The following is an 11,034-nucleotide window of genomic DNA, read 5'->3' as shown; positions in this document are numbered from 1 at the left end:
ATTTTCATCAGGTTAAGTATCAGTGTTAAATTTCAAAAATGGAAATCTTCCTGCGTACTCTACATTCTGAAATAAATCTTATGAACCTGAGATTATTTGATTTTTGAACCTTTAGAGATTTTTGCTTTTAAACTAATTGCTTATGTAAATTTGAGGGGAAGTTATTCAGTAATACAGCCCACTTCTATTTATATTAATTTTCTTAAAATTTCCATATCTAGTAGTTTTAATTTGATAATGAATTTTAAAATACTATTTAGTTTTCATGAACCCACCCCCACACTGTTTTTTTAGTTTGCTTTTATTGACTTATTTCACTTACCATGATGTTCTTCAGTTCCATCCATTTACTAGCAATGACATAATTTCATTTTTATTTATGATTGAGTAAAACTCGATTGTGCATATCTACCACACCATCTTTACCCATTCATCCATTGATAGATTCCTGGACTGCTTCTCAATCTTAGCTATCATGAGTTGCACTGCTGTAAATATCAATATGCCTGGATCATTATAGATGCTAATTTCAGTTCTTTAGTATACATATCAAGGAGTGGGAGAGTTGTCATGAGGTTGTTCCATTCTTGTCTTTTGAAGGATCTCTATACATCTTTTCTGAAGTGGAGAAAAGGAAAGAATTGCAAAATAAAATTGACCAAATTGTACTATGTACAAATATGAATATACCACAATGAATTTCACCTTCATGAATATTTACAAAGCAAGAATTTAAAAATAAATAGAAAGAAGTCCAAAGGAGTAGAGAAAGGGGAACAGGTAGAGGGTGGAAAGGAGTGAAAGAGGAAATAATACTGTGAACTGAAATGGAACAAATTATATTCCATGCAGGTATGATTATATCAAATGAACCCCAATATTATGTATAACTATAATTCACTAATAAAAAGCATTTTAAAAAAATAATAATAAATGGTATTTAGTGAGTCAATTTTATATCATTTGGGTCTTCATGAAACAATGAAAAACAACCTTATGAACTTAAAAATTCTGTTTCAATGGTTGGTTCTTTATTCTCAGCTTCGAATTGTGTATAATTCTGCTTTCCTCCCATTTTTATTGTTAGCAGTTTTGTTTTGTCATGTTTTCACGTAACAGAGTGCTTATTTATTAGAGACACTTTTTTTTTTGCACTTTTACCATATTATCATCTGTTTTATTCTTTAGTCTTTTCTTTGGGGAGGGTGTGGTACTGGATCGAATCCAAAGGTGCTTTACCACTGAGCCACATCGCCAGCCCTTTTTATTAAGACAGGATCTCACTAAGTTGCTTAGAGCTTCACTAAGTTGCTGAGACTGGCCTCAAACTTTGATCCTCCTGCTTCAGCATCCTAAACCCCTGGAATTACAAGCATGTGCCATTGTACCCGGGCTATTCTTTATTATTTTGTTTCTTATCTCTTTTGAATGCAATTGTATTATTGAACAATAGGAGCAGTTCTGGTGCATACTTTATAAAATTGATAAACCATTCATGTTTGCCTAATTTGTTGCAAAATTCCACTCCCCATCTCTCAATCTCTATCCCATCTCTACCTCTCCCCTTCCTGTCTTCTTTCCAGTTTAATGTATTTGGTTCCTTTAACTGTGAACACATCAGTGTGTTTCCTATTAACAAAGATATTTTCTTACATTTCTAAAGGGAAATTCTCAAAGAAATTTGGCTTTGGTACAGTACCTTTCCAACTATATATGAAATCTATAGTTCATGTTCAAATTTTCTCACCTATCCTAATAATAGCCTTTATGAATTTTCCCCCTTGTCAAAATCCATTCCAGAATGCTGTGTTTAACATTAATGGACATGTATTTTTAATTTCCTTTGATTTGAAATAAACATCAAAAGAAGTTTTTCCTTCTCTTTCTTTAAATTTTTGTTTGAAAATCTAAGACAGTTATTTTGCAATATACACATGAATTTAGGTACAATTCATATTTCTGCTTAATTTAAGAGTTTGGGGTTGGGATACCACAAAAATACATTTAATGCAGTGTTTATGATGCATATGGCAATAGTATTTATGCCAAGATTCTTCACTGCTATTTTGCATTTTTTATTGAAAAGTAATTTGTGAAATTACTTTTGAAAATGTGTAAATCTCTCTATACTTTCCTAATGTCTGAATGCCTAAAATGACTTATACTTGATCTCTCCAAATCCAATTTCATTCATTTGTTATTTTGGTATATCTTATTGATTCTTTGAATACTTCCTTTCTGTTTGACACAAGAAAATGTGGCATTTTTACATATGTCTTTCACCACAATCTTGAAATGTACTTTATTAAGAGGAGTCAAAGTTTCTTTTAATAAGTAATAGTGTTTGAAACCTGAGATCTAAGTACCAGGCATACTCATTGCTAATGGGATATCTTTGTTTCTGGGTTTTCTCAGTGACAGAACCAAGAAAAAGTACAGATCCAGAAAAGTATGTGTGTGTGCATGTGTGTGTATAGACACAAACATTCCACATTGCACATATCAAGTTTCATGTATGTATATATTAATATTTTACATAGCTATAGCTATGTATTCAGGTATTAAATATTGAACTCATATTTATGTCTATTACAAAAGACCACTAAAGAGTATGTTGTTATCCTCTTCCTCTGATATTTGTAACAATCGGAAACTTGCTTTCATTATGTCAGTATAATTTATCATTTTCTCCCATCTTTTCTAACATTTCTTATTCTATAACACCAAGTTCCTTTCTTTGGCATATTTCTTCAGACAAAAAAATTCCCTTTGATATTTTATATACAGATGATCAGATAGACTTAAGTTTTTTCATTCTCTTTTCTATCCTTCTGAGACTTCCAAAACAAATCTTTGCATATTCAATTATTGCCAGATATTAATTTGATAATTAATGAAGGTTGGGAAAAATCCTAAATGTTTAGTGTGGTTTTCAAATGAAGTGGGACAATTTTATATTTGTTATATGTTTGCATGCTTGCAACTACTAGGTTTTCAGGGGAAATCAAATGCTACAGCATTCAACCTACTGGTCATAAATATTTTCAAAGGAATTTCAAAAATGTTGTTAAAGTAATCAAGACTACTGTTTTTTAATGTAGTTGGCATTCTTGAGGGAAAAAATAATTTTATTACTATTCTGAATCCCCCAATGTGCCTAGTCAGTAAACAGTTGCTCAGACCTTTCCTGATTGCTTATATGTTTCCTAATGACCTTGCCATTTTAATTTTCCATCTTCCCAGTACTTAATGCAGTTTAATATTATATATGCTCTGGAGACTAGAGAAGGAGTATAGCAGACTATGTTTGCATGATTATTATTTATAGTTGAGAAAACAAAATTAACAGGGTTTTAAAACATCCAAAACTTCACATGAAAAAAGTGAGTGATAGATCTGTAATTCACATGAATATCTGTGTGAATTCCAATCCCCTATTATTTTAACACCTAGTTAAAATTTGGAACTCTTTCTGTTATTAAAAATGTAGATTTCATTGGAGGAAGTACTACCCAAATCTTTCTAATTAGCAGAATAATTTACACATGCACATACAGTGCGTGAGCTTAGATTAATATCCATCTGTTATTTGACTCAAATAATCAATTTTCAAATCTTGAACAGTTTCTTCCTTCAAAAGAAATATCAGCTGGGCATGATCACACATGCCTATAATCTCAGCAACTTTGTGAGGCTAAGGTAGGAAGATCACAAGCTTAGCAACTTAGAGAGAACCTGTATTAAAATAAAAATTAGAAAGGACTGGGAATGTGACTTAGTCTTAGTGCACAGAGCACCTCTGGAATCAATCTCCACTACTAAAAAAAAAAATCAAATTATTTAATCCATATATCTTCATATATATATTTTGGAGTTTATAAAACATTCTAAATAAATTATATGATTGAAGCCAGATAAAATATTAAAGGTAGGAATTATGACCATTATTTAACTGAGATGGTACCCAACTCACAGACGCAGAGACAAAAAAAAAAACAATTAAAATGCACATTAATTGGCACCTAGAGTAATGTTTTTCAACTATATCATTTATTGTTCATATTTTTAAGCAAATATTTTAAAAATCTGGTTTACAAGTTTACACTTTTATTCCACATGAAATCATTTTGCTATTCTTGTTCCAGGAGGGTCCTGTGCTTTGCCTTCCCTGCCATAACATCTTCCTGACCCCTCTATGCATAACACTCTTCTTCCATGGGATGATTAATTTTAGGTGTCAATTTACTGGGTTAAGGAAGGCCTGGAGAACCAGCAAAACATAAGTTCTGGTGTGTGCATGAGAGTTTCCAGAGAAGAGTGAGGTGTGAGTGGGTGGACGGAGTGGGTAAGGTCAGTGTGGGTAGGTTTCTTTCAAGCAGCAGAGGACCCCAATAGAACCACAAGGCAGAGAAAAGTGTTTTCTTTCTCTCTTCTGGAGTTGGAGCATACTCTTCTTCCGTTGGACTTCAGAACTCTAGATTTTCGTGCCTTTGACCAAAGGACTCAAATCCATGCTTCCACCTTGAACCCCAGTTTTTCAAGTCCTCCACCTGGGACTGAGACTGACACCATCAGCTCCCCTTTCCTGGCTCTTTCAGTCTTGGTCTGAGTCATGCTACTTACATCCCAGTGTAAGTCTCCAGCAGGCAGACAGCCTGTCCTGGGACTTCTCAACCACGGTCATCATGTGAGCCAAGTCCTCTAATAAACACCCTCTCATTTATCAATATCTGTATCTGTGAGTATCTTATCTCTTCTGCTTGTCTGAAGAATCTTAACATTTTTTATTTCCCATGACTCTTCAAACTATTTACCTACTATTCCTCAAAGAACTATAGACAAATAGTTCAAAAAAGATAAGAGTAAAATGTATTTATTAAAGAAGGTATTAAATTTTCCTTCCTATACATTCTTCCTAAAGAAGAGGAATATACTAAGAAAGTATAATATACTTTCTTAGTGCACTGTCAATACTATTATTGCTCCAATATTTGTAACCCTTGTACTTGTACATTTATTTATGAAAATATTTACTTAATGTCTATTTCATACCACTGTAAGCTTGAGATATCATTTCCATGTGTTCATTTTATTTTTCTTCCATAACACTCAATGTTTTACTTGACACAGGGCAGATGTTCAATAGTGTTTGTGGAGTTGAACTGAATATCATTATTTCAAAGGTGTTAGAAGTAATTTAGCATGATAAACAATTAAGGCTAATCTGGCACTGAGAGAGTATTTGGTGATAAATAAGATGATAACGTCTCTGTCTCCAGATTTTAATCAGAAAAGAAATTGACGGAAGAAACTAGTGAATTCTTTTGTGTAGGTTTGTACTTGGGTATCAGGTCAGCCCTAGGGTTGTGAGCAGAGGTATTTGAAGCAATAGGTTTCCTTTTCAAATTTGATGCCAAGAAAAACAAAACAAAATAAAACAGAAATATAATGCACAATAAAATCATAAGAATTTATTTTATTTTTGGAATCATCTATAATCAAACTATGTGAAAGACAACAGAAAAATAACACCAGTAAAGACCCTGAGCTGGCAAGCAGCAGAGTCCCAGCAAACCCAGAGAAAGCCCAACAGTGTCCTGGGCTGGACAGTATTAGGAATTACCAGTAGTGAGCATTGAAGGCACACTGGAATACATGTAAGACACTTTGCAGTCTCAGAAATATGTGAAAGAATCTTCAGAGAAAAAACACCCCATTGCTTATTCAAGTAGGGGCTGTGAATAATGTTGCCAACGGTGGAATAAAGCTAGTTAGACTACAAAAGAGACATGCTTTGGGTAGGATAAATATATTGGGGTTATTTCCCAATAATTTTATGACAAACTTTGTGAGACTACATTTCATTTAAAGAAAAAAGCATACTTACCCCCTCACACTTTGCTAGAAAGGAGATTTTCATTCAAATGTCAAGGAATTTCTGTGACAACAGTAATATCCACTGTAGTGGTGATATTAATCTCTGGATATTGGTGAATGAAAGCAACTTCAGAATTCAAAGAGACTGGGCTGGAATTCTGGTTCTCTCTGATAGCATAATTAATCTCTCAGATACTTAGTCATCTAATATTTAATTTTGAGAAACTGACTTTTAACCTGATAATGGCACTGCAATGATTAAAAGAAAGAAAAAATGTTGCATACCTGTTATTAAGAGTTCAAAATAAGTAGCTAGTAATCAATAGGTTTTTCTTCTTTTCTGCCTTTCTTACTTATTTCTCTAATCCCTGATTTCCCTCGGTTGTATATTTTATGACTTTCAAAGTTATGATGCTTGCATTTAAACAACTTTAAGTAACAAAGATCAAAGTGCAAAATATCCTGTATGATTTTCCATGTTCTTTTTTGTCTTAGCTGGACTGTATTTTATCTTATACATGTACTACATTTTCTTTATCCATTTATGCACATTTGGGCTGTATCATATCTTGACTATTGTCAATAATACTATGATCAATGTGAAGTGCATCTATCTCTTCAACAAGCTGATTCCAATTCCTTTTGATATAGACACAGAAGTAGGAATATTGGATCATCTGTAAGTCCTATTTTTAATTTTGGTGGAACCTCCATAGTTTTTTTCCATAGTGAATACTCCATTTTACATTCCCATCAACAGTGTGTAAGAATTGCAATTTCTCCACATCCTGCCTAACATCTTTGATCTTTTTTGATTGATTTTTATTATAACCATCCTAAGAGGTGTGACATGATATCTCATTATGGTTTTAATTTCCATTTCTCTGATTATTAATCATGTCAAGCATTTGTTCATATTCTTGTCAGTCATTTGTATATCTTCTTTTGCGAAAAGTCTATTCATGTATACAGTTGCAGTTATACAAGGTAGATTAGTTATATGATCTACTATACAGCACAGTGCTTATAGTTAATAATGAGACACTGCACATTTTAACGTCTGTCAAGAGGGTAGATTCCAAGTCAAATCTTCTTACAGAAAACAATAAAAGAAAGAAATATAATGGCAGGAAGAAATCTTTGGAAGAGACAGATGTGGGTATTACTTTATTGTGGTTATGGTTTCGTGGATGAATAAATAGCCTTTAATTCAAGAAATTGTAAACTTTAGGTATGTGTGGTGTTTATAATAATTGTGCCTCAATAAAGTTTTTAAGATATGTTTGCAAATATAAATTCAGGTTTCCCATTTATGTAAAAAAAGTGTGATGACTTATTTCAATAGAATTCATATGCTCCTCCAAATTTTATCCAAATTCAGCCCTAGTTTAACCAAAATTTCCAAACAAATATACTTTTCTATACAAAGAGGGGGAGAAATCACTGGTAAGTGCTGAAATACTGTGTACTTTCTCTAGTTTGCCTAAAACATAGATGCAGAGATTTATATTTAAAACATAGATCTGAGATTTTCATAGTTGACAGAGTCCTGGGAAGTTAAAAACTCAGATGAATAACTCAACTTTAGACATATACAGTGTTAACAAATAGTGCCAAAATATTATCTCTGCAACTTAGGTTGAAATACAAATATAAGTAAGTTGAGAAAACAAAGGAAATAAAACAGCCAAATAGTTTTTAAAAATTGTGTTTTTTCCTAAACCAAGTCAGTCTTCCTGATTATGAAAGACCATATTGGTGAAAAGGTCATGTAGACATAAATGTCTGATGCTCTAGATTTTAAAGTTTTTATAGAAAGAAAATCCTGTTTATTAAAGTTCAAAAAACAAATACTACTGCAAACTGCTAGGGTCTCCTCTCAACTGTAGGAGCATTAATTCACTTTACTTTAATAAATTCTTATACTTTGCTTTCAAAACAAGAAAGGAGAAGGAAGAAGGAAGGAAGAAAGAGAGAGAAAAGAGGCACATACTATTAAGGTACACCCAAATGAAAGAGTTAACCTAATCTAACTCTACAGTTTAATCTGCAAATTGAGACATTTCTAAGAGCAAAAGATGACCCTGATAAAAATATGGTCATGGTCATGATGGTCCAAAACAGGCCACCACTGAGAAAATCAGGATAAATGTTTCCCTTGATTGTAGTTCCAGTAAGAGTAACAGACACAAGTGTTAATTACTAACTGTGATTTACCAAAACTGCTGCATAACCTGAAGAGGGTACATGTCTATGACACTTTTTTTCCAGATGTCACTGAGCACACAACATTCATTCCAAATGCTGTCCCCTAGAGTTGTTGGTCTGGTTCTTACATCAAGCTAAATACTCTTTAAATTCTACATGATTTAAATTATTTGTTCTTCTTCACAACTCCAAGGTAGGTGACATTATACTCACTTTACAGACAGGAAAGAAATAAAAGCTTGCATTAAACTATATTTGGTAAATGAAGTAACTGCTTTAAGCATAAGAAATCTCTCTCTCTTCCATGTCTTTAAACATTACACTATATTTTTCCCTACTAACACCTTTTTTCAGTGTGTTGTTCTCAGTGATAAGCACCATGATTGGCAGATATAAACATTTGGAAATTCAGTATAGTTCCCCAAAATTTATTCCATTCACATTATTTCCATTGTACTAGTAAAGTGTATGCATGCAAATTATACAGAAGTAAATTGGTAACACTCACAAGAATAATTTTAGGTGACGGACTTTGTAAGTCAGACCTTCACTACTGATACTTTCATTTTGAATTTTTAAACAAATTAAACCTTAGAATTACATTCATATGATCATTATTCAAGGTCCATGAATTCCCACTCATTTAAAGATTCAAAAGTATCTCCCTTGACACAATCACTCAGTTAACAATAGTTTGACTTGACCATTAGCACCCAACCACCTAAACATGTTCTTACAAGTATATTCTATTAAAAGGGAAATTAAAGCAATCTTAGTTTTGAAATTATACCAAATACAAAAAAATTGTTTAGTTTTCCAAAATCATCTTTTTAAGAATTAATTTTAAAATATTTATATACTTTTTTTTCAAACTAAAACCTGAATCACTCAAGGGAATAGTGAGTACAAAATGAGAAGAAAATAAAAAATGAAAAGAACTCAATGGATGTATTAAATTTTAAATATTTATCAAGAACATGACTCCTTTCCTTTTTTATATAGTGGATAGATAATGCAAAATGAATGTTAACATGGCAAACAGGAAGTGTTAACAATGTGTGTCAGTTTTAGGAAAACCTGTTAAACATCCAAAGCTGTTATAATATTATTTGCACTTAAATGAAACAGTTTTCTTTTCATCTAATATCTTTCTGTGCTAATTTCTTTCTTCATACAAGAAACATCAATAATTCAGAAAATAGGCAAATACTTCCTCTGGATGGATGGATAGGTACATAGAAATATATAGATAAGGGGATAATTACCCTTTCTCTTTGTTCCCATTACTAAGCCATGTAAAAATGGTCAGGTAGATCAATATACCCTGCAGCATGTGATTTGTTACCCCAGTGTACTATGATGACCAGATATTAAACTGCTCCATAGAAGCAAAACAAAGGTTGCCATTAGATATGGATAGGCAGTTTAATGGGTAATTAAATGGTGACAGTGTCCTTGTCTTATAATGAATAATTTTAAACTTATTAAAAAAGTTAAGTAAGCACGTGTTAAAAATGTGAAAGTAATTACCAAATTAATAACAATAAATTATATAGTTTCCAAGCAAGAAAGATGAGAAAAATGAAAAAAATTCATCAATCTATAACAAAGGAAAAAGAGAAGAAAGAACACAAAATAAGATAAATAATAATACTGACAAACTACAGATTTGTTCATTGAACTGTACTTACTAAAATTGAAAAATAAACACTTATACATGATTAGTATGTTTTAACAGGCATTTCCAGGGATAATAAGGCACAAGTAGGACATAACCTAGGCTGAGGTACTGATTTTTGTCTTGACAGTAATTGCTCTGGGGCTTTAACAATTTATTTATCTCAACATGCAACTCAGACTCTTAATTTTAACTGTACTTTTTAGATTGGAGGGAAAAAGCTTCTTTCACAGGGTTTCCATTAATTTTAAGAAATTAAACTAGTAATTCAATCTATTTATATACATATATATGTAAATATACATTCAAGAAATCTCCTTAAAAACATACTTGAACAATACCATTTACAATCATACAGTACATATCACAGTGTCTTATGTGTTCACTTTGGCAGCCCACATACTGAACTGTAACAATGCAGAGATTATTAGCATGGTTGCTACATAAATATGATACACAAATTCTGGAAGCATTCCTTATTTTGAAAATCTCAAATAAATGACCTAATGGTGCATCTCAATATCTTAAAAAAACAAGGACAAATCAATACCCAGAACAATAGAAGAAAGAAATAATAAAGATTAGTGCTGAATTTAATGAACTAGACACACACACAACGCACACACACACACACACACACACACACACACACACAAATAAAATAAAAAATAAAATAGGTCATTGAAAGATTTGATTATTTGCAAAGATAACTAAAATTGATAAACACTTAGTTAAACCAAAATAGAGAGAAAGAAGTCCCAAAGGAATAAATTTAGAGATGAATAAGGGGTTATGATAAATACCACTAAAATTTAGAGAATCATTAGGGACTATATTAAAACATATATTCCCATGAATTGGAAAATCCAGAAGAAATATATAAATTTCTAGATACATATAACCTACAAAATGAATCAAGAGGATATAACACAATTTAAACAGGCCAATAACAAGTAATGGGAATAAAACGGTAATAAGTTACAATAGGATTTTTAATATTTGTACATAATATTTGTATACATTATGTCAAATCAGACTAATTAGCATATTCACCACCTCAAATACTTATCATTTCTGTGTTATGAGAATATTTAAATCCTCTCTTCTAACTCTTTTGAAATACACAACACATTATTATTAACTGAAATCACTTCCATGCAATAGAATACCAGAACTTATCCTGTCACTTTGGACCCATTGACCATGTCCCCTTCTGTCCAATCCTTTCCTTCACTCTCTGTGGCCAACATTCTACAGCCCCATTCCATGAA

General features: G+C 32.0%; 1 non-coding gene across 1 annotated transcript; it reads left to right on the top strand.

Annotated features, from left to right (window-relative positions):
* Nucleotides 1-10,141: 10,141 nt before the first annotated feature.
* On the top strand, nt 10,142-10,247 carry LOC124960801 (U6 spliceosomal RNA). Its single transcript, XR_007104128.1, has one exon. It is a non-coding gene; the product is annotated as a U6 spliceosomal RNA (small nuclear RNA).
* The last annotated feature ends 787 nt before the right edge of the window (nt 10,248-11,034 follow it).

Source organism: Sciurus carolinensis, chromosome 11, assembly GCF_902686445.1.
Source record: "Sciurus carolinensis chromosome 11, mSciCar1.2, whole genome shotgun sequence".
Taxonomy (NCBI): domain Eukaryota; kingdom Metazoa; phylum Chordata; class Mammalia; order Rodentia; family Sciuridae; genus Sciurus; species Sciurus carolinensis.
Note: the sequence above shows the minus strand (reverse complement) of the source record. Positions and strands in the feature narration are given on the sequence as shown.